The sequence below is a fragment of the Mesocricetus auratus genome, unplaced genomic scaffold (genome assembly GCF_017639785.1).
Source record: "Mesocricetus auratus isolate SY011 unplaced genomic scaffold, BCM_Maur_2.0 Super-Scaffold_4256, whole genome shotgun sequence".
Lineage (NCBI taxonomy): Eukaryota > Metazoa > Chordata > Mammalia > Rodentia > Cricetidae > Mesocricetus > Mesocricetus auratus.
The window spans coordinates 87,543,876-87,568,293 of NW_024429182.1; the positions used below are offsets into that span (position 1 = coordinate 87,543,876).

Genomic DNA, 24,418 nt, shown 5'->3' on the forward strand with positions numbered 1-24,418 from the left:
TTCCCTCCGGGGAAAGCAAAGCTGCACAGTGGGAACAGTGAAATAGGAGAAATAGGAACATGAGCAGGATGGGTTGTCTCCTCCACTGGAACCTTCCTGGAACTCAGTAAGGAGAGACATGGCACAGACGCTTTGAGACCCAAGAGATGACTGAAGAGTTATCAGCCATGAATAATCTAACCTTTAAATCAGGAAAACATTGGGGGGGGGTGTTTCTGTGTGCTTCTGTGTGTTTGTGTGTAGTATATGTAACTGTATGTTTGTGTATATATGACTGGGCATGTTTATGCATATCTGCATGAATGCTTTTGTGTGTATGAGGCCCTGTGTACACACACTCGTGCAGTGGTGAGCATGTGTGCACATGTAATCGGTGGTGTACAAGGCCCTACAAACAGTGGATTGAGCCCTATCCCTTGTCTTTTACTACCTATCACTACCTAGAGATATCTTCAAACCCAGATAAATGACAAGCGATTACAGAACTGTGAGTCACTGTCACATTCCATGTCTTGTAAGACAGTCACCATGTAATGATGAAGTAGAACCCTTGTTCCTGGGCTCCTTGCTGTCAGCTACTAGGTTCCCTGTCTTCTTGAAAAATCCCCATCATCCCTTGGCCCAGAGCCTGCCTAATCATTGTTTAATGTTTCAAAGATGCTGGCCTACACAAGAGATACTCATTCCAGGATGTAAAACCAGCAGCAGCTTTGCACGCAGCTAGAATAATTGTAAAAATTTAAAAAGCAGAGGAAAAAACAGTCCAATAGTCTTGTGTTTTATGAAAGCTTGGTGAATCCCATGTAGCTAATGGACTTACAACCAAGATTCAGACAGCTTAAAGGGGTTTACACAGCCAGCCATGTAAGCTGTCAGCCCCAGCCTTCCCTGTTCTGCTTCAAGCTACAGCACCTTGTTGTTACTTATTCCTGTCCATTGACCATTAGGACCAGGCTTACCCATGCCCAGCACTGGAAGTAGACACTCAATAACCTAGAGGTTCAGGTAGTGAGACACTGTGTTCTGCCAGTCCAGTTGCTGCCTGGGGTTTCTTCTGCATGCTGCATTGTTCATCAGTAGTCTGGAGAATGGCTCCGTGTGATAGCTAATATTGATTGTCAACTTGACAGGGTCTACAGTCACCTCTGGGCATGCCTGGGAGGGAATTTCTGCATTGGGTTCTATGTGGTGGGAAAATGTAGGCAGCACCATGCTATGGAGTGGGGAGCCAGACTGAATAAAAAGAAGAGAGCAAGCTGAGTACCAGCATCTGCGGTCTGCTTCCTGACTGCAGATGTGATGTGAGCAGCTGCCTTCAGCTCCCACCACCACCACTTCTCTGCCATGACAGACTGTACCCTCAAACCTGAGCCGAATAAGCCCTTCCTTCTCTGAGTTGCTTTTGTCAAGCATTTTGTTACCGCCATGACAAAAGTAACTAAGACATGCCCAGACTCAGCCGCACACCTGTCCTCTGCTGCCATCCAACCTGCATTTTCAAGCTGTTTACTTAGTGACTGGTGTCCTAGGTACACCAGGCAGCTCACACCTGTCACTGTCTGCTAACTGGAGCCCAATCTCAGGCCTAGGGCCTGCTGTGGTCAGTGACTCTGAGATGTGCAAGAATCAGACACACACTTTTCATTTGCTCAGCTGTGACAGTTTGTCTCAGCTCTGTCATGTGAGTTTCTGCAAGTGCTGCCTTATCCTGATACTAGGACTATGGCTATGTGGGAGACCAAACGGACCTGTGTCCTACCTGCTGAACTGCTCATCTTCCTGAGCGCCTACCACAGAAGTGCTCCTAACACACATTGAGGGGCCATGTATTAGCCTACCAGCCCTGACCTCTGCAAGAGAAGCAGTGTCCTAATGGTGACCTGGCCCAGATGTAGCTGCTGCTGTGTGAGGTCTCTGCCCCTGCTGCTCTCGCCTGTCTCTGACTGGGCTGTGTACTTAAACCTTCGGCCTGTTTCACCACCAGTCCAGTTTCCTGCTGGAATATGGAATGAAACCTCTCTCTGATACCTACTCTCGCAGTTCACTGGAGCCCTGCTCCTTATCTGGCCACTTCTTCCTCCAGAGGACTAGACACTGATTCCTGTATAACCAGATTGGGCCCCCGTTTCCAGGCTCTGATCCACTTGCCCTCATATATCCTGAAGGGCACACACTTAGAGACACTGGGCTACGTGTGATCCTGAGGACCCTGCCTGTGTATGGACCAGCCCTGACCTCAGTTTCCCTACTTCAATCCTGCATATTTCTACCATCTCCTCGATTCTTGTCAACTACTGTCCTGAAGTCCTGACACACTACAATGGTTCAAGCCTGGTGGGGTCTCCATGGGTAGCTCACTGCCTCCTTTAGCCCCATTCACTTACAAAGTTAATTGTCTTAGGGAGTTGGGGCTCCCTGGCATACTTCCCTGACAGTGCCTGCAGGATGAAGCACCTGCTTCTCGGCTAATGAGCACCCTGTGAGCAGCTACATCAAGATGGCCTGGACCACTTTGTTTAGAGACTAGCCAAGGTGACCAGTTTTGGATAAACAAAGCGGGCAGGATTCAGAAAAGGACTCGCCTCCTCTAGTCAGCTGCCCGGCCATCTGTCAGAGAGGGAATTCTTGGAACTGGAGCATGGAGCTAAGTGTAGGAGTGATGGGAAAAGCTGCTTCCTGCCCACAGGTAAGGGGGCCTGATGCTGGCAGCTGGAAGTCAAGCTGCCCCTGAAAAAGGTCCCAGGAAAACCGTCCAAGGTTGGAGTAGCTGGAAAGCGCTCTCTGTCCCTCTTGGCCTGGAGCCTATCTTGCTCAGCAGGTAGAAAAGGCAAATTCTGTTCCCGAAAATCATGAAATTTGGGGCACCCCTGATGAGCCAGGCTCCTCTCTTGCTATCCCAATGATTCCAAAAAAGGGCTCCAAGCTAAATTAATGAAACAACTTCTACTTGCTGAGGTTTGAGTGCAGCCCCCAAAGTTCTCATAAGAAATTTAATCCCCACTGCATCTGTGCTGAGAGGTAACAACTCTAAGAGGCAATTAGGTCACAGGGCTCTGCAATCTCCTGTAGATTAATGATGAGATTAATGCTCTGGTAATCACTCACCTCAAGACTAGGATACAAAATTGGGGAAGAAGAGGTTGGGGTATAATAGCCCTTCTGATACCTGGAAGTCCCGCCACTAGCCCCACCTATTAAAGTTTCTTTCACTTTCTTGCAGCTCAGACAGGAACCTTCCAAAGACATTTGAAACCTAAGCCATAGCAATCAGTGCCCCACAGCCCTCCCTCTGTATCAAGCTGTGGCTACTTCGTCTTGAACTTCAGAACCTATAGAACATTGAATCCCCCCCCCAAAATCAATGCTCTGTAAGTTACTCTGACTCAAGTATTTTATCACTGCGTCCAGAGCTAAGTGAAAAACATTATTGACATGAAACCTTCGGAATATAGAAGGTTCTTGAAAGGCTGCTCCAAGCCTTTTGTGACATCAGGGACTGTGTACTCAGAAAAAAAAGTTGGCTCTTATCAGCACTGCAGCCACCACCCTTTCCTGCATAGTTAGTGTTCCGAGCTCCTGGAGGGTGAACAGCTAGCTCTCTTGTTTGATGAGCTGGAGGCTGTGCTGAGGGAAATACACAGGCTGCAGAGGCTGGTACAAGTGATGGGGGCTGAGGTCCCACTGGTAAGTATGTACCCACCTAGACTGGGACTCAGTATATGGCTACTCTTATGGAGGTTATGACTCTGTTTGTTTAATTAAGGCCCTATTCTACTCTCAAGGGCCCTCAGTTAGATACCAAGCACCATTATTTTTTCTGAGACTGCCTGACCTGCCTGCCCAGGCCCACAGGGACTCACACTCCCTTTGCTCCGTTCATTCACATGCATTCATTCAACAAATAGAGGAATAGGACCAAGTTCCTAGAGGAGGCGGTAGTGAGACAGAGCTGAGCTGCTCCCAAAGATCCATTCTCCTACCTGAGAGCACATCCACACCAGGAGGTACCACAGGTCTCATGGCCTTCTCACAGATGTCTCGGGGAAGCTGACACCCCAACACCGGGTTCCGCTCTGGAGTCCCCAGAACTTAATTTCTATACTGAAGGGTCCTAAGTGAACCACCAAAGCTTGCTAGGTCCTGTGGGTGGGGGAGGTGAGTCAGTCGTGAGCCCAGAAGGTGTGGAGACTGTGGTGATGCAGACAAGAGGCCCATGGTGAGCTAGGGGAGGCAGCGTTGTCTCCCTCCGTCACCGTCACCAGGACCTGCCCATTTGTCCACATGTTTATGTTCTGTGGGCTGAATAAACCATGAGCATGGGTCAAATGCTGCCCTCTCCTACCTGACCACAGCTTCTTCTGCCTGGACTCCCACAGGAAGAAACAGAAGCATCTTTTGAAATGCCATTTATCTCAAGTGTCCCTCTCGCCCTCTCCCCATCGCTGTAATTGCTTGTTTTCCCCATCTCAGAAAACGGCCACCCCAGACAGCAGAATTAGCCATTCCTTCACAGCATCCCTTTGCTGTATGTGCTGTCTGAGGACATTGCCAGGCAGCGAACCAGGGAGGGGCCTCTTTTAGAAAAGAACAAGGTCATTTTTGGCCACAGGATGGGCTTGTGTCCCTGGAAGATAGGCTCAGATGCCAATCTTGGGACCTGGGAGCCAACCAAAGTCAACAACACAGGAGAGAAAATCCCAAGGTTTATGCTTCTCCCCACCAGGGAAGGAAGCCAAACTGTATCTTTACAAACCCAAATCTTTAAACTCTTCCTCCTGGGGTGCACTTGATGGGTGACAGAAATGAATTAGAAATTAGATCAGGACTGAGCATTTACATGGGCCCTGAGCCAAATGAAAATTAAAACAAGTGTCTCGGCAGGGTTAATGGCAAAGGCGAGGCTCCCAGCCTTCCTTGGCAGAGTGTGTCGACCTGGGTCTCAGAGGGGAATTGATCAATGGAGCCAGATGATGAGATCAGGAGGTGGAGAGAGGGCTCTCCACCCAAGCAGTGGGAGGAATTAACTTGTCACCAAAGGATACTCGCTGATGCAACAGGAGAGTCCCGCAACACAGGACAGATTTTAACAGCAGGCGGTTCAATGGCATCATCGGCTGCCCACTTCAGCCTGAAGGTGCCAAAGAAAGGAGCATGTCCCCTACCTCGAGAGAGGCTTCTGGCTGAGTTGCTAGCCCCTTTCTGGGGACTGGATATGTCTGTGAGCTTGCCTGAGTTGTCAAATTTCATTTGGCTCCAAAATGAGAACTAATATAGAGAATCCAAGCAAGCCACGTTGTTTGCTGAGTGTTCCAGGTTGGCCTGCTCAGGCATGAGGCTGAGAAATTGGCTCAAGTGATTTTATTTTCTTTGAAAAGAGCACTAGAGGTTGTTCCTTGATCTTTCTGGAGTGACTTCCCACAGTCTTGGATATTTGATTACTACCCTCTGGACCTTCACACTCTGTGTTCCTGTGAGGAATGGGAATAGGGGTGGGCAAGGTGATGCTTTATAAATTCCCAAATTTGCCACATTTCATCTTCTTTCTTTGTTGATATCAGGTAATGCTTGGGTGCACAGATACATGGGTCCATGAGACAATGTGTTATGGATGCATGGGTGAATGGGTACATACATATACACAGGTACATAAATACATTAGTGTGGTGTGTGAGTGCATGGGTGCATGGGTGAGGATACAAGAATGAAGTTAATGTTTTCCATTCCATGTTGTAGGTATTTTATGCCCACTTTAGGGATGAAAAAACTGAGGGTCAGAGTTGCTAAATGAGTGACTAATGTTCTCTCTGTAATGTGAAAGCAGGGCAACGCCTTAACCTTATATTTCCCAACACCAGCCTCATACATTTCTCCTTTCTTTGTTAAAGATAAACAAAAGCCTGCCTAGTATCTAGAGATGGCCTCATGGGATTGGAAGCATTTTCTGTACAAATAGATGGCCAGGAGTCCCCTTTTTCCCTTTCAGCACATATTTACCAATCGTTTTGCAGGCAGAATTCTAATGTGGTCCTGTGAGAGTCCCAGCCCTGATATAGACTCCTCCCAGGTTTCTAGCCCTACCCAGGGCCCAAGAGAGCTGCTCAGTCACATACTACCCTGGATATTTCTGATAATAAACAGTGTCAGTGTCCTCCTTTAGTTGGGTGGAAAAGGTCCTCCAGTGGTGTCAGCAGGGGGATGTCACAGAAATGTGCTCTGGTGGCCCAAAGCAAACAGAACTCTGGGCTGTGACCTGCCTGAAAGAGTTGGGTGGCAGGTAGCTGAGAGCAGTCTGAAGGCGCTGAGGGGAACATCCAGCCACTAGTTAGCAGGAAGCAGGAAGAGCCTTCTAATACAAAGAAATGAATTTGGCTAGGAGCCAATCCACCTGGTGGGCAACCCTGAGCACCAGATGAGAACCAGCACTGACAGCAGCTGGACTTCAGCCCAGTAAAGACCCTGCTAGGCGCCATCTGAATGATGAGTTCCAGAAATCTGGAGACCATGGGTGTGTGTTGCTTTAAGCTGCTAAGTGTGTGGCATTTCCTAAGCAGAAAAGGAAAAGTCACGTGTTACCCAGTGTGTGCTTGGCCAGTGTGCTACTATACACAGGGAATAGGAAGCTAGCATCTTATTGCCTGGAGGAGGAGACAGGCAAGGCACAAATGGTGACAGATCATACTAAATGCCCAAGTGGAAAAAATAGAAGAGTAGGAAATAAATCAAGTGGGGTATGGGGGCATGCTTTAGGCTATGGGGGCAGAAAAATCCTCTGGTCCAATGTTTCAGACACAGGGACTAGCACCAGTAGAAATGGGAGGGAGCCTGCCATGGTACCAGAGCTACAGGGAAAGGAAGGAGGGGGGTGGCAGGGATGGCTCACGCAGGTCCCTGTGCCATGAGCTGCTCTAGTGAACTCTGTGTGGAAGACCTCCACCACCCTTCAATGAGTGGCTACAGCAAAGGAATTCCAGAAACTGTCACATACTTTGGGTAAGGCATTACAGTGGGACTCTGGTGGCTGAAGTGGGAGGAGATTGGATGAATCTGCTAACAGAATAAACACAAGGAATGATGCAATGGAAAGATTTGAAGATGCATCCCCACCAGTGATGTGGGGAACACAGGTACCATTTGCCAAGATGGTGGAACCCTATGGGAGAGCATCAACTTGGAGAGTGAAAATAAGTGTCAAGTTTGGGCTCTGGTGAGTGTGGGCTGACTACCAGACCTCTAAGGTAGAGAGCTCTTAGTAGACAAAGGGACAGACAGGCAGAGTGGTCTGCAGAGGTGGGAGCCAGGTCCAGGGGTGGGGAGGTATTAACTGTCTCTGGCTAGGTGGCTGTGCAGTTAGCTCATGAACAACCTCGTTAGAATGAAAGAGCACCCCACCTTCACATGGCAAAGCCTCAAGAAGCCAGCCTACACCTCTGACATAGCCATCTTCCTGGTCTCTATGTTCCTGTGCTGGATCCCAGGACAGCCACAGTTACCAGGCAGAGGCTTCAGGAAGGAGTGGAGGCCTCTAGATGGAATGGAAATTTCTGGAAAGAGTGGCAGTCTCAGGAAGGAATAAAGGGGGAGCTTCTAGAAGGAGCAGGGACATGGGGAAGAGCAGCTCTGATGTGAGCCGCCACTTTGGCAGGTTCCTCACTTCGGCCTGCTGGTGAGGTGTATTAAGCACCAAATGACAGGAGCTTGAAATTGCAGTCTAACAGGTAAAAGGACCTGGAGAGTAGAGAAGAATGTGTGTGAGCACAACCAAATCTCCTGTAGGACAATCAACCCCTCTACTTAAATTGCCCCCCAAGGTCAAACAACCGCTAGAGACAGCTGGAAGAGCCTGTGAATCCTAGTGGAGCCATTGCCTCTCTAGGAGGAGGTTGGGCCAGCCTATGGCTTCTCTGCTGGGTCACTAGATCCAGGTAGAATGTATATATCAAAGAGCTTCCCACAGGAATCCTGAGCAGGGGACTTGGGACACATGGCAGGCAGCCACTTAGGAAGTCTAGGGCACTTGTGATGAGTGACCTCAGCTTCTCTAATTTTCCCTTGGAGAAGCTACTCCATCAGAAGCATGCCTTTCAAAACATGGGCTTTGTGAGGGGGTAATTTGAGATAAGACTTCAGGTTGGGAAAAAAGACTAGGGAAGATTATAGCAAGTAGGAGCCTGTCAGGTACCTCACATGCAAGTAGAGATCTGGTCTACCAGAAACTGTGATGTAAAATACATACACAGATTACCCATACATACAGAGAGACAAGGAAGCTGGGCTAGGTATATGCCAGTTCCCTGTAGTTGAGGTGTAGGACTCTCAAGGGTATCAGTTTCAAGATGGTTAAGTGCTCACTAAGCAAACATAAGAACCTGAGTTCAGATCTTCAGGCCCCATGTAGAGCAGTGCATGAGGAGGTAGGGAAAGAAGATCCATGTGACTTGCTGGGGCAGGCCTAATTAGAGAGCTCTGGGCTCAGTGAGCGACCCTGACTCAAAGAATATGATGGAGTGTAATAAGAAGCACACTCATGAATGAGCATATACATACTTACACCACACATGAACAGTTAATTTCTCCCCTTCAGACCTTCAGCTGCCAGGGGAGAGCAGCCTTTTTGTGGTTTTAAATAAAACCTATGAACAAAGGTCCTGGCAATAAGGTATGATTGTGGGGAGACAGAAGGCATGGGACTTCACAGATACGGTTGAGTAGCATAGCACCCGGTGCAAGGGCCATGCTATTTCAGATTTGTGTATGTGTGTTTGTGTGTGTGAGGGGACAAGGAATAGGGGCACAGAGATGCAGAGATAGACAGAGACAGAGACTGAGAAATCAGGATTTGAGTCTGAAGACACTCACTCATGGTAAGAAACTTTTCTGTCCCTGAGTTCTCCCCTCCCTCCCTCCCTCCCTCCCTCCCTCCCTCCCTCCTTCCCTTCTTCCTTCCCTCCCTCTGATAATTTGCCCAGGTTGACTGGCATTTTAGGTCTGTGCCACCAGGCCTGGGTTTTTGGATTTTTTTTAAAACCTACGTTTCTAAGAGGCCTGTGCTATTGACTCTGAATACAATTAGGCCAGCTACAAAGTTGCAGCTGGCTAAAGCCATTGTTGAGGTTATGCAAGACCAGGGTGCCTGGGTGGACTAGTCTCCTGCCTTCAGAGCTTAGAGGCCTTCAACTCCATGAGTCTGTACCTCTGTCTAGAGAGTCCATCTAAAGGACAGAGAACCTTCAGGAAGATGAAGTGTGGGATTATTTAGACTTAGGCTGGTATTAGGACCATGGCTCCAAGGCCCAGGGGCTGGGAAGCACAATGCCAACTGGCAGAACACAAGAACAAGGATAAAATTAGGACTGTAGACAAAGTGGGTGAATTCAAGTAGCGATTAGGTACTTGGCCTCCAGTCAGTTGCAAGGATGCAAGCCAGGGAGCTCAGGCAAACCCAGCTTTGTAAAGACTGGCTGCACTTTGGGGACATGGGGAGGAATCTGAAACTTGTTGGGAATAACTGTCAAGGGTATCTTATTGACTCCCTCCCCATACCAGGCTGGATCCCTCCTTGACTAGGGTTACTCCTGGTGCTTTCCCACGTCCTCTTCACTGACAAGTCCACCTGTCACCAAAGTACTGAAGCATTGGTGGCCAGAAGCTCAAAGCTGTGCCCATTGTATTTGGGTTTCATAGCTGTGTGTGCCTGTAACTCCTGGGACACTTTGCCCCTACCCTGACTGTTGTCAGAAGCCACAGCATGATGTCTCAGAGCCTTCACCTTACCTTGAGCTCCCTGTGGGATCAGAGGAGGCTAGCTTTGAACCACACTCCAATTTCCACCCAGCTGTTTCCCTGACTTGCCCTGCTTCCCCCCCCCCTCTCTCTCTCACACACACACAGAAATTACCCAGGTCATCAGTCAACCCAAAGTTCCCAACCCAAAACTGTGCTTTGGGATAACCTACACAAGAACAGCACAAACAATGTATGAAGATGTGTCATAACAGAGTGACCACTATCCCAGTTCACATGGGACTTTGGGCCTCTTGGTAATAAAAATAGGAACTGTTTTGAACAGTCCAGGAGTGTGTTAATAGATTGAGTTCCTCATGTGAGCCTAAAACTGTGCCAGAGTCTATGGGGACAGGAAAGAAACAAGGAGCATGTCTTCCTTGTGAAGACATGAACTGAGTGAGGGTTGTTTTCCAGATCTCCCTCTGCTATGGGAATCTTAGTTCTAATGGGAACAGCTTGTTCTCTTGTGGGCAGCTGTCAAAACGTGGAGGAAACTAGACCAGGGAAAGAAAGGTGAGGTGGGAGAGAAATGAAGGTTTTTTCAGGGGACTTGGGATAGATGAAGGGAGTCAAGACAGGCTCTTAAATCCCATGAAGTGTCGTGTGATGGGGGAGGTCTCTGTCACCCGAAGTCATTGCAGAGGCAAGCCAGGGCATGATCATTCCCCATGCATGCTGTCAGGAAGCATGCGTGAATCTGCTACACAGATTTAGGGCACATGCTGTGTAACTAACTCCCTGTGCATGCATGTATACATGCTTGAGTGTGTGCAGGTCTAAAGAACTGTCATCCCAGGGTGGGGCAGTGGCCTGAGTGAGATACAGGTCACAGGCTCATTGTCCTAAAATCATCAGCCAAGACTGCATTTCTGGAAGGACAGTAAGACAGGAAACAGGGCACCAGCTCAGAGCCAGATAATTAGACAACAGTGAGGGTTTAATGGAGACACCTCTTGGCCTGGAATCTACAGTAAAAAGTGGATACCTCCATGCCTGCCATTGAAAACTGCAGGGGCCAGACATCTAGAAAAAGTCTTAGCAGCTGAGGGTGGTAAAGTGGAAATTAATTATACAATGCCTGTGATTGCTCACTAAAGATATGTAAAAATGCCACTGATGAGCTCTTTATTTCGTTGGCTGTCTTAATTATTTGAATATAATGAATTCAAAAATGCAAGCTGGGGCTTTCCCAGGTTCACCTCTGCCTCTGAACTCACTTTCTCTAGCTTTCCTCTTTCTTTGAGATCAGAAAGCAGGGCCCTTGTGGGAAGCAGGAGACTCTCTTAAATTGATAGAGGTTTTGGTTTGTTTCTTTGCAGAGTTTAATAAAGAGACAATTTATAGATGTGTGAGTAGGGCATAGATAGCTGCAAGGGACAGGACAAGTTCAATTATTAGACTTGCAGGGATTCCTTCCACCCAGTACCCAAAGGGCAGAAGACACAAGGGAACGGAGTCACAAGGAAGGAATCCCTGCCAGGATCCCACCTTCTGGGGCTCCAGAAAGATACCACAGTTGGAAGGTGCTGGGGAAAGGAACACCCCTCCTTTCTCCCAGTATGGGAGCCCCATGATGCTTTACTCTCCTGGCCATGCTCCTCTGGCCCAGAGAGGATGAAGAAGAGTGGGGAGGAGATGCAGGATACCCAGTCTACCGCATATTGCTTAAGTACAGTACAGTGGGATGTAAGCTTAGCAGTGCCCAGTGGCTTGGAGGCTGAGAATGAGAGGTGATGACCTCTATTCGTTTATACAGTGGGTATTTAAATGAGAATAGGAATCTCAATCAAGAACTCCAAACAGATAGCACTCCCAGAAGGAATGAGTCTAGCTATGGGTTAGACATTATCGCTCTGTCAGAAGCAACACCTTCCAGTGTCTTCTTCCAATAGGTCTTGGTTCTCTAGGGTATGTTCAATTAAGCATATAGTCCTCTCAGCCACATGGTGGTAGGTACTGTGATTTATGGCTGGAGCTGTTAGGGTCAGAGACTGGGCCTGGACTCAATTTCCTGTCCTCATGGGTGAATTTAACAGATAACTGGGAACAGCAGAGAAAGGAGATTTAGTAAATGTGACCACATGGAAAAGAGCAACAAATAGAGCACTATTACCCGAAAATCCATCTTCAGTGTCCTGACATGAGGGTAAAGTTAGACAGAGACTGAGGGGTATGCATAGCTAAACAGCCTGAGCCAAGGAGTGTCCTGCTATTATCTCAAGGTTCTAGTCTCTTCTCCAAGATGTTATGACAAGTTATGGAACTGAAAGAAACCTCCTTCCTGGAGACAAACCCTCTCTCTGGCTGGTACCAAGGACCCAGTCTTTTCCTTCTCCCAGTGTGAGATTCCTGGGGGAATGCAAATTTTGCAGGGTCCATTGCTTCAAATAATCTAATAGCAGAAAGGAGGGACACAATTTCTTTAGAATGTGTTCATTCATTTCTACCTAGATGGTTACATTTGTATTCTCTTTCTTATATGTTTTCTCTGGCCATCCCAAGTAAATCCCCCAGGGAGAGTGGCTGTGTTTCTGGCATAGCGAATCCCACAGGGAACCCAGGGTGTTCTTGATCAAGGAGTAAATGGCTGAGCCTGGGCTCCACTCCAACTGACAGACAGTTAGGAATTCTCCCACGACTCATTCTTTCTTGTCTGGTTTGCAGTGGCTCATATATTCCTGAGGGATTTGGTGCCTTTTGCTTTAGTCTTATCATCTCCTCTTTGGATGCCTTCCTTCTTCTACCAGGCCGTGGGTTTGATAAGTTCAGGGGCCATGTAGAGTTATGTGTTCTCTCCACCCTGCCATATTTCCTGACTGTCTTCAGTGACAGTGTCCATGAGAAAACCTGCTCTGTTGCCCCATGAATCATCTTGCAGCATTGACTGGCTGCCCCATGAAGTTGACTCTGAGAAATTCTGCAGAGCCTTTTCTAAATAATAATGAATGAAGCTGAAGCTCCATGGCCTTTGCTGTTTCCTTCTGATCCTGCAAAGCAGGGACATGTGTGCCAAAGGTAAAGGGGTTCTGCCCTAGCAGGGGTAAAAATCCTGGGGCAGGGGAAGTGGCTTCCTTAATTCCCTTTTCATTGCAATAGCTGCCTGGTCTGTTTCCTCCAGGGATCATTTGGTAAAAGGAGTGGGGGGTGCTTGTGGGTCTTCTGCCTCAGCCTTTGGCTTCACCTATCAGAAAGCTACATGACTCCCAGCAGGGGTGATGGTCTGTAATACCACCCTTGCCTCCAAGCCAGCCCCAACAGAGCCTCCTGCACTTCTCACCTAGTATTACCTCCTTGCCTGGCCAGTCATGTCAAGAATCCCAATTTGTTCCCAGGACTCAGGTGCTGATTTGTTACACCCTTGTAGGATCAGCAGTTTGGCTTTGAGCTGGCTCCCGCCTGACTCTGATTAGATTCTTTTTTCAGCTATGCACTTTGTGACTGTGCTAGGTAAACACTCTGGTCCCGCCATCCCAAGGGCTCTCACCTCTGCACCCCCAGACACTATGCCTCCTGGAGTCAACCTCCTGCAGAGCCGATGAGACCCTGGGTATCCCAGAAAGGCAGTCAGTCACAGGACACCTGCTGGCTGAGATGACCCTGGCCTGTATTTGACTTTGAGAAGTCCTTTTTGTTTGAAGGTTTTCATCTCAGAAATCCCCCATGTGTTGAGATTATCACATTTATTTTGATGGTTATGATTTTAGAAAATGGCTTTGGCCATATTATTTTGATATCCTGTCCCAACTTTTATGACATTTTAACCCTATGGCCCTCCAGTGTTCCATTTTGCCTTTATTGCACCGCAATAGTATGGCATTTGGAGCCCCCCCCCCCCGCCCCCTTTAGTGCAGCTGAAATTGCATCCAGGTAGCAGAGCATTACTGTAAGTGACTTTGAAGGTGGGAATGGGGCTGGAATGATCAGTGTTTTATAGTATTTTCCAGGTCTTAGTGCGTTTCATATAGTTAGCCCTAAGGAGACAGAATGGTTGGATGTTTCCCTGCAGTGTGGTGGTAAGGAACAGTAAATGGCTGAGCTGTTATTGTGATACACTTGAGCTTCTTTGGAACTGCAGTCATCATGATGATCTTTCCTTCCTACTCAGGGGGAGGGTTTATCATTCTCATCTCAGCAGCCACTGCCCCAGCCTATATGTCTGGCCCATGATAGAGACTGAGAAAATTGTGTGTATGTGCACATGTGTATGTGTATGTGTATACATATGCATGTGGAGGCCAGAGGTCAGCATCAATGTCTTTCTCAGTCACTCACTCTACTTTTGACAGTGTCTCTCATTGTACCTGAAGCTTGCCAGCTCTGCTAAGTTAGCTAGCCAGAAACCTTCAGGTTCCTCCTTCCCAGCTCAGGGATTACAGGTGTTCACTGCCATGCTTCACTTTCTGTGTGGATGCTGGGTCTCCAAACGTGAGTCCCTATGCTTTCAATGCAAAGCACTTTACTGCCTGAGCTATCTCCTTAGATACTAGTGGCCATATTTTTCAAAGGCAGTATGTTAGCTAACTTTCTGGTCCCTGTGACAAAATTCTTGACAGAAGCAGCAAAACCATTTTTGACCCATGGTTTCTGGAATACAGTCCACCACTATGGCTAAAGTATGACTTGCAGCTAGTTCTGGGAAATCGAAGCCCATGGCTAAAAGTTTTCTCACATCTCAGTAACAACAACAAACAGGAGGCACAGTACTTGGACAGAAGTTGCTATCATCCTCAAGGCCTTTCACCAGGGACTCAATTCTGCTAGCTAGGCCACAGTCCTAAAGGCTCCACAGTCTCTCTCAAACATTACCACCAGCTGGAGACCAAGTGTTTAAATACCCAAGCCTGTAGGGAATTATTTTACATTCAAACCATAACAGAGTGACCTCTTCGTTGCTTTGATATAGTTCTTATTGAACTGACAGTATAAGTCACAAAGTTATTCACAATAAGAAAGTCACAATAGAGGCAGATTATGGGGAAATGTTTGTATACTGAGGTCTAGATAGAATGCTCTAATCTCTTTGGTAGAAGTCTTCCCAGATGAGATGCTAGGCTCTGGTCCAGTGACACTGTGGATGTTCCTCTTTTCATCTGGCACCATGGTGAAGATGCTAAATATGAGGTTAGGAGTTGGGTATCTGAAAGGCTGCAGACTTGAGAACAACAGACATGCACGGAGCCAGACAAGGATGGAAGAAAGGTATGCCCACTAGGTTAAAACTGTACCAGTCCCCTCCCTAATGTAACCCTTACCCATCACAACGTGATTGATCTTGACTTTGCCTGTCCTCAAGAGATGTTAACTTTTTCTCTTTTCCTCTGATAGCTTGTAGGCATTGAAAGGACACTTCTCCAGCTTACAGATGAAATAAAAAAGCAACCCTCAGAGGGCTCCCACTCTCCATCTGCATTCAAGGCTTCTCTCTAATTTTCCTAAGGAGAAAATACTCTTTTCCTGTGTTCTGCAAACCTTTGAGATTTAACCCCACCAGTGTCACACATGCATGCTTGTGCGTGCATGCACACACACATATGTGCAAAGCCCTCTTTTCTTTTCTATAGCTCTCTTTTGTTCTAAATCCTAAGTACCTCTGTGAAGCATACACACCAGGCCCTGTCTCATCAGCAGAGACCAGGACCTCCTCCTTGAAGCCTTTCCTATGCTTTCCAAACTCTTCTATCCAAATTCACTTTGAAAGGAGGGATTTAACTGCTCTCTGCTGAGGAGATAAGCATAGCCCTAGTGGGGTTTTTTTTGTATTTTTTCCATGAACAATTGGAATCCAGTTTGAACCAAATCAGATGATTTTTAACAGCAACAAAGCTTTGTTTCCTCCATAGCTTAAAAAATCACCTCCCACTACCCTGCACAAAGCAGACAGAGCTCAGACACGGTGATCTTCCACCTGGGCACACCTGGGAATGAAGTCAGGCTCCTCTTTGTTCAGGTGTCTCTAGGAAGCAAGCAGTCTGGGTCATGTGGCATGTATTTGCATGAAGAGGGAGCCACAGTAAAACAGTTATGTGGTTTTGTCTGTGTCCCAGCAATAAGGGGGCAGGTGGTGGGCATTGCTGATAGATTGTCTGCACTGTCAGCAGACCTAGGCTGACTATGGGCTTGGAAGAAAGACAGTGCTGCTGAGCGCTAGATTGGTGCAGGCTTGGTGTGGTCAAGTTGAAGGCATGCAGTCAAAGTACAGTCATAGCTAGTGAAGCAAGGGTGAAGCAAGGTTAAGTGAGGGTCCAGGAGAAGCAGGGGGCATCTAGGCTATGAAAGCTGAGATGAAGTCTGAGTTAGAGGATTAGGGAAGGTTCTGTTTGAAGGAGACTACAGTGTAGGCCTCATGACTGGAGATAAAATCCAGAGTTTGGGTTTGGGTGAACCTGCAGTACAGATCAAGTGAACCACTTTCATCCATGTGACCCTCTTTAAGCCAGTGACTGCTTGACTCAATTCCCTGGGCACTATTGACCCTTAGATCCTTTGGAGCCAGGCTCACGCCAGTCTTTGTTCATTCTGCTCCTATCTGCCCTGCTTTTCTGAATTCCACGGGTGCTTGATTTCCCTAGGAGGGAGTAAGCAAAAATAAAAGTAATTGAAGTAGCTGTGGTTAGGCTAACATACCCACCATTCTGCCCTCGGAAGGTGATGGTATAGGCAGAGGCAGCACACTGATGCTGGGCTCCACCCCTGTCCCCAGGGGACTCAGTGATTAATGCCATCCTTGATGTCCTGCACAGAGATAATTGGTTCCCTGCTATGCATTCCTCTTGACACTCATTTCCAGAAGAGAAGAGTCTGTTTTCTGGAGAGCCCTGGATGATCTCTCCCCTGCAGCCAGGCAAGTGACTGGGCATCAGCTCCTCATCCATTTGGTCATCTAGCCTCTAAGAAGCCAAGCTGCCTGACAGTGGCTCCTGTCTCCTGCCTCCTGCACAGTGTGCTCTGGGAACAACGACCCAAGTCCTGAACAGACGTCCTCTGTCATTTGGGTTAGGAGCAGTATAGCTGCTGGAAGCAGGGTTGAGTCCTCTGCACTGTTCTCATTGTCAGGAGTGAGGGACACTGAGAAACCTTGCCCTCCTCAGACCACAGACTACTGCAGTCTCCTGAGCCAGGCACAACCATCAACAGAGTCTGCAAAGAGACAGAGAAATGACTCCAGCTGCAGAGCGGGGAAGATGAGGCAGCTGTCTGCCTGATGAAGCATCCTTCCCAAAGCCTCTCTCTGCCATGGCAGGAGAACAAGGAGAAGGAGACAGGATTCCAAGTCTCCACTAAGACTCTGTGGAAACTTACCGGAGTTCCACAGGCATCTGACCTGTTGGCAAGCACACATGATACATGTGGATGGCTTGAAGACCTGGGATTCTACAATGTCTGGATGGGAGGACTCGGCATGCCCAAGGCAGCTTCCCAAATCATCTCTTATAGAGCTCCTGGAACCAAAGACTTAGGATTAGTGGACAGAAGTGGCTGCATGCTAACTTTCCTCTCTGCCTGAGAAAGAGCTTCCTCCCTGCAGAGAGAATAAGCTGTGAGCTAATGAGTTTATTGTGTCTGGAGATAATCAAAGCAGAGTGTGGATCCTCTGTCAGGGATATGGTGCAGAAGGGCTTCCTGGTGATAAAGAAGGTTAGAGAAGCTGGCTATGGCAGGATCTTCTTGGGAGAGGCTCTGAGATGAATGTCTCAGATTCAATGACACATGTTGATTATAGGTACCAGCAAGCTTTATGGGAACCTGCCACATCCATCCCCTGCTGCTTTTTCTGTCTCAGTACTACCATTCCCTCTACATAATCCCTCCTCTCTGTGTGTGTGTGTATATGTGTGACAATATGCATATAGGTGCGTGTATTGGGGAGATTTGGTGGTATGTGTGTGCTCATGGAAGTCAGAGGATGGCACCGAGTATTATTCCTTGGTAATTCTGTCCTTATTTTGAGACAAGCTATTTCCCTAAAACCTTGGACTTGCCAAGTAGGTTAGAGTGGCTGACCAGTGAACTCCACCTCCCCAGCACTGGGCTTACAAATGCAGTGCCTCCCATAATGGCTTTGTATATATAGTTGGGGAATTGAACTCAGGTTGGCATGCTTGCACGTTTAACCACATTACCCATTGAGTCATCTCACAAGCATAGTTCTTTCTAGATCATTTTTTCTTTATCTGTTATGAGCACACTTTCCTTGGGAAAATGCCTGAGATAGGGAATAGAGAAGTACCTATCCATGCAAACCATGCTTCTGCCAGAGATTAACAAACAGTACCATCCTAGAGCCCATGGGAATACCCAAGGCTCCTTGTCAGCCCACAGGAGGCCGCTGTGTTTTCCTGTCTTATCTGCTACTCCTGCCTGTGGGTGTCATGCTTCTGCTTTGGAAAAAGACTGGGACTTTTAGTTGTACCAAGAGTTTTGAGGCTGCTGTTATCCATAAACAAGAAGAATTAACCCCTAGGGTAATATAGTTTGGAGACAGAAGGCCATGTAAAGCCCATGTCTGAAGGAGCTGCGGGCCACTGTCCTTTGCCCCCTAGGCATCTCTGTAAACTGAGCAGAAGCCCATAGGCACCCGATGCTGAGAGACTATGCTCAACACAACAGCAGGCTGGAAGAAGCCACCCACCCCAATGCCTGGTTCAATACGATCTGAGAGGTGAGTGATTCAACACAGACTGTCATCACAGATTAAAACATGTCTACACCCCCAATGACAATAGCTATTTTTTCCCAGAGAACATTGAATGTGTTGCTTACATTTTGTAAATGAGGGGGAATGGAATTTAGTTCTGCCAGGCTGGATCATTTAAGGCAATCTACCCTTTATAAACATGCTGAAAGGTATCGTTCCCATGGTGATAAAATCTAAACTGTGGTTGTATGATGCCTCACTTGCATCACTGTTTAACGAGAAGAATCCTAGGCCAGTTTTGTCCAACCGCCTTGAATTTACTCAGTCTGTAGGGTCACTTTATACTGTCTCATTCTGCTAATGGGGGGAGGATGCTTAGACCCATGTTTGCCCAAAAAACTCCTCTTCATCCCTTACAGACCAACTGAAATGCCTCCTCTTCTGTAAAGCCTTTACTTACTCTCAGGATGAGTTAGCTATTGAGAGTACCCTCTGCTGTGTATACTTGATCATGCTATTGCTCTCCACAATTGGAATAGAGCTGTCACATCTGTTCTCCGTTCAGCTTGGAAATCCCTGAGATCAGTAACTGTGTCTCTTCAATGCTTATACCCTCTGTGTCTTCTGAGCTTAGGACAACACCTAGAGCAAATTTTCTCAATAAAATTTTTCTGACTTTCTTTTTCTACCAAATGATAAGCAACCTGGGTTTTCTTCTCTACTAATTTAAAGATTCATTTGTGTGTGTGTGTGTGTGTGTGTGTGTGTGTCTGTATGTCTGTGTGTCTGTGTGTGTGTGTGTGTCTGTGTCTGTGCATGTGCGCACATGCATGTGCTATGTGTATGCAGGTGCCTTTGGAGGCTGGAAGATTCCCTTGGAGCTAGAGTTAATGGGTGTTTGTGAGCTGCCAAAGAATCAAACTTGTGTCCTCTCAAAGAGCAGCAAGCACCCTTAACAACTGAGCCATCTCTCCAGTCCCCTCCTTCACTACCTTCAACCTTTAAAGTGTGGGAATGGTTCCTGGTCACATACTGGAACCAATACAGATTCCCAGCTGAGGAAAATTTCATGAGATTTAGACCAGGCATTCAGTGATAGTCATGATGTAGTCCAGAGGAGAGGGGCTGGGAAGAATCAGAAGAAGAGCCAGGCACCTGCTCCACAAAGATCTGGCCAACGAGAGTCCAGATACCCACTGTCCTGCCTATCAAAGCCAAATACTTGCTCCATAACCATAACAATGAGAGTTCACATACCCACCACACTTCTAATCAAAGCTAAATACCTGCTTCACAATCACTCAAATAAGAGTCCATATACTCACCATCTTATCAGAGTTAGGTACCTGTTCCACAACCACCTAGTCAATGAGAGCCCAGATATTCCTGCCTATTAAAGCTAGATACTTGTTTCTCTGCTCCTAGATGTCAATTCCTCATCATTCTGAGTCCTTTTCTCCCTTCCTTCCATATTGTATTGAAGGAAGCAGGACAATGTGACAGGTTGAATGACACTAACAGCAAGTGATTCCAGCTTGTTGATGGATGGTGGCTTTTTAAAATTGAGTATGACCAAGCCCCTGACCTGTAGCCATATAGATGGGTTTTACTTTCTTCTGTGGAGTCTTGTGTTGGGCTTCCTAGGTAACCCCTCTAGACCTGCTGGGTGTCCCTGCTGCTGACCACAAGCAGGGACCCCAGATCTTGGGCTTCAGCTAGAATCCCATGAAGCTACATATGCTTATCTTTTCTCCATTATCTTCTCTGTTTCTGGGAGGAAAGCCTTACTTGAGGATTGCCTAGATGAGGTTGACCCAGGGGCATGTTATCTTGATTATTATTTGATGCAGGAAGGCTCAGCCCACTGTGGGTGGTACCATCCCTATTCAGGTGGCCCTGGGCTGTATAAGAAAGCCAGCCAAACAGGAACCTCAGAAAACCAAGGAACAAGCCAGCAAATAGCTTTACTCTATGGATCCTGCCTTCAGGTTCCTGTCTTGAGCTCTTTGCCTGTCTTTAAAGATGGACTGTGATCTGAAAGTACAATCCATAATGAACCTGTTCTCCCCCAAGTTGCTTTTAGCCAGAGTATTTTATCACAGCAACAGAACTCACACCAGAAACAACAACAATTCGTATCTATTGTCAGTTCTTCCATATTCTTATCAATAATAAATAGGGTTGGCTATAACCCCTCTATCTAACTTTATATGAGTATTTTATCACAGCAACAGAAAGGGAATTTGAATATCCTGTAAAGCCCTTATAGACTGGCACTACCTATAGCACTAATTAAGCTTCTTATGATGTCCTTCCTATCTTTACACTGTGAACAAACAAATAAACCCCAGAAAAACACAGATAGAATGAGATTTTGGTCTGTTTGTAGAAACCATAGCATGTTGGTGGTAAGCCACTCAATTTGTGGCTGTTTAACTTGGTTATATAGGCACCTAGCCCAGATGACTGAAATCGGTAGTACTCTGGAAAAATGTTTTTCTCAGTCTGTAAGCTGTGCCATGCTTTGCTGTTGCTGCTGTTCTTTACAATTTTTCTTTTGTTTTTTCAAAGGGAGATTTCTTACCAAAATGTGAAGATCTTTGTCTTTTCTTATAAAATACTCAGAATGAGTCATCTGGGAAGACAAATATCTTCTTTTTAACCAACCCCTCAGTCTTGGTTAGCTTCAGTTATTAACTTGACACAGCCTAGAGTCACCTGAGAAGGGGTCTCAACTGAGAGTTTGCCCAGAACAGATGAACCTATGGGTATGTCTATGAGGGATTGTCTTAATTATTAATTAAAATAGGAGGGTCCAGACCATTGTGGAAAGTGCTATTTCTTGCCTTGGGTTTTGCCTTGACATCCTTCAGTAATGGACTGTATGGTGTAAGCCAAATAAACCCTTTCCTTACTAAGTTACTTTTGGTCAGAGAGTTTTACCACAGCAACACAAGAGAAATTAGAACATTTTCTAAAGCCCATCTGTTAAAAACCTAATGTCATAGTGTCATAGTATGGGGTTTGGGAGGTTACTAGGTCCCAAGGGTGGGCCTACACACACGAGATTATTGCCTTCATAGAAGGGAACCTAGGAGCTCCCTTACCTTTTCTGCTATGTGAGAATATAGCAAGAAGATGACCACCTATTAACCTGGAAATGGATCATCCTTTCCAGGAACTAAATTTGCCAGTGTCTTGGTCTTAGATTGTCCAACTTCTATAACTGTGAGAAATGGATTCTTGCTGTTTGTGTGTTCTGTCATGGTGTTCTGTTATAGCAACCACAGGAGGCTAAAACCCTTTGTTAGGGAGAACAGTTTTCTCCAGTTCCCAATACTTGCGAGTTTGAAAACTTCCTAGAGAACATGAAGGTGTATCTAATAATCGTTGTGTTATCTACAGCCATGTGACAAATTTATTTTAACAAATTAAGACCATGACCAGCTACTGTGACACAGCTTTCAAGCACTGGGAATCTGGAAGTGTCTGAGATGGATGGTTGGGATCATGAGATTGTGGTAGAGATATTGTTTGGTTTTGTTTTTTGTTGTTGTTGTTGTTGTTGTTGTTTTGGTTTTGTTTTTTGTTTTTGTTTTTCGAGACAGGGTTTCTCTGTGGCTTTGGAGGCTGTCCTGGAACTACCTTTTGTAGACCAGGCTGGTCTCCAACTCAAAGAAATCCTCCTGCCTCTGCCTCCCGAGTGCTGGGATTAAAGGCATTGTGTCACCACCCACCGGTGTGGTAGAGATATTGGCTAGGGCTGTAACCATGTGAAGTCTCAGCAGAGGCTGGGCTTGCCTGAATTTTTCCTTCATGAAGTGGCAGCCAGCTTCCCGTGAGTTGATAAAAAAAAAAAGACCTGACCTGGCTGTTGGACCTATAAACTCACAGCAGCTGTGGTTGCCTACACATGATCTGAACAAAATCAACACAATCAACATGGCTGGACGTTTTTCCTAACCTCTGATTCATACACTCTTTCTGGCCCCCTTTTTTGAAGAGTATTCCTTACGTCTTGTGGGGGAGGGGAAATGCAAATATCAAATCTTTATGACCTGTTTTCAGAAGTGACACACTGTGATTTCCATTTTTAGAACATTCTGTTCACTGGGAATGGACCACTATATGTAGGCAATGATTCAGGAGAAAATAGATCAAGCTCCAAGTTTTGTTTATTATTGTTTAAGAGAAGGATTCATGTAGCTCAGGCTGGCCTCCAAATTTTGATCCTCCTGTCTCCACATCCCAAGTGCTGGGATCATAGGCATATGCCACTATGTCCTATATGCTTCATTCATTTCCAAGGATTTTTGGACACACTGTAAATTCACAATCATTGATTGGATAATAACATTTAGGAACTTCAATTTTTAACATAGAGTAAGTGCTTGATAGGTGCTGCCTATATACCAGTAGCTAACACATTGAATGTTGAGGATGTTTTAATAAAAGCTTTGCATGTATTACTCTAGCACTCTAGTCTTGTTTATGTTTTCTCTCATTTTATAATATCCCTGCACTTGTGTTCAATCTTGTTGTGCTAATTTGAGCAATCTCTTCCTTGATGTCCTTTCCCAGACATGTTCCTCTGGTTTTCCAGCTCTTTCTTCTACATACTACATACTAGTTTACTGTTGTGGTCTCTAGCAGATTTCTGTGTCCATGTTGGGATGCTTCAGCCCCAGAAGCTAGAGATCCTTGAGGTTGGTTAGGCATTCTGGGATGGTTACTCTTGTCAGCTTCACTGAGTTCAGAATCATCATGGAAACACACCTATGTGTATATCTATGCATGCATATCCAGAAAGTTTTAACATAACAGGAAGATCTACCCTGAATGCGCCGACTCCATGACTTGTAGTCCTTGTCTTAGTAAAGAGAAAGTGAGCTGGGCATCAATATTTCTCTCTTCTTGACTTTCCACTGTGGGCACAATGTGACCAGCTGCCTCCTGTTCCTGATGCCTTGATGGGTAACACCTACTCATTGGGAGCTAAAAGAAACCTTTGATTCCTGAAGTCACTCTTGTCAGGCATTTGGTCACAGCAATAAGAAAAGTAACTAAGTCAGGCAGTGGTGACACACGCCTTTAATCCCAGCACTCAGAAGGCAGAGGCAAGTGGATCTCTGGGCTTAAGGCTAGCCTGGTCTACAGAGTAAGTTCCAGGAAGCCAGGATTACACAGAGAAAAACCTGTCTCAAAAAACAAAAAAAGATAAAATAAACAAAACAACAACAATAAAAGGAACAGAAAAGAAAGCTAAGGAGCTAAACCACACACTCTCTGGGGTCTTTTTAAAAAGACATCTCAACTGCTCAGGGCTGAAGACTGCCTGCCTCGATATAAATCCTCCTGCTGTCATTTATAAACCAGTGACTTCATGTGATAACCCTGGCTTTCAGTTTTCTCATCTTCAAAAGAAAGGGGGTACATTAGTTGCCTTCCTTATCACTGTGACAAAAGATAAAACAAAAGGCCTGACAGAACAACTGTCTTCCTTAGAAGGACTTACTCCTTGCAGCGCCCTCCGCGCAGCCTGTATCCCAGAATGTGGCGAGGGTGTCGGGATTGATGACACAGAGACCAGTCGGTTGCGTTAAGAAATCTTTATGCTCCCCAAGAAGGCTCAGGAGAACTTCCCAAGAAACGCTTCCCTCCAGAAAAACTTCTGCCATACATACAAGCACATATCCCCCTTCCTCCTCCTGGCTGGTGGTTAAATCCCTGACACCAGAATCTGCATCAGCAGGGGGCAGGGAGAGGTGGCTGGCCATTGGAAAGATCAAAGTCAGGGTGTTTCAGTGAGTGAGCCCTTATAGGGAACTTATAGCTCTGGTAAACATTTCTTAGGGCACTGGATTGTTTTCAGTAAACATGTTTTTAGTAAACATTGTCTCACAACTGCCTGCTCCCAGGCTGATGGAGGAGTGGGTTTCTGGCCAAGGTCTTTGTTCCCACAACTCCTCATTCTGACTCATGGTTTAGGGGCTACAGTCC

The 24,418-nt window shown here is 46.4% G+C and overlaps 1 protein-coding gene and 2 long non-coding RNA genes across 3 annotated transcripts in view; 2 read left to right on the forward strand and 1 right to left on the reverse strand.

Moving 5' to 3' along the window:
* LOC121143878 overlaps positions 1-21,652 on the reverse strand; it is a 51,485-nt gene extending 29,833 nt beyond the window's left edge. The window contains exons 1-2 of the long non-coding RNA XR_005881166.1: positions 21,526-21,652; positions 17,083-17,222 (exon numbers count right to left, since the gene is read on the reverse strand). This is a non-coding gene — a long non-coding RNA (uncharacterized LOC121143878). The remainder of the gene's footprint in view (positions 1-17,082; positions 17,223-21,525) is intronic.
* Galnt18 (polypeptide N-acetylgalactosaminyltransferase 18) overlaps positions 1-24,418 on the forward strand; it is a 292,370-nt gene that overhangs the window by 169,746 nt on the left and 98,206 nt on the right. The gene's annotated exons all lie outside the window — the stretch shown is intronic.
* On the forward strand, positions 1,342-19,167 carry LOC121143879. Its single transcript, XR_005881169.1, has 3 exons — positions 1,342-3,684; positions 18,324-18,442; positions 18,838-19,167. It is a non-coding gene; the product is annotated as an uncharacterized LOC121143879 (long non-coding RNA).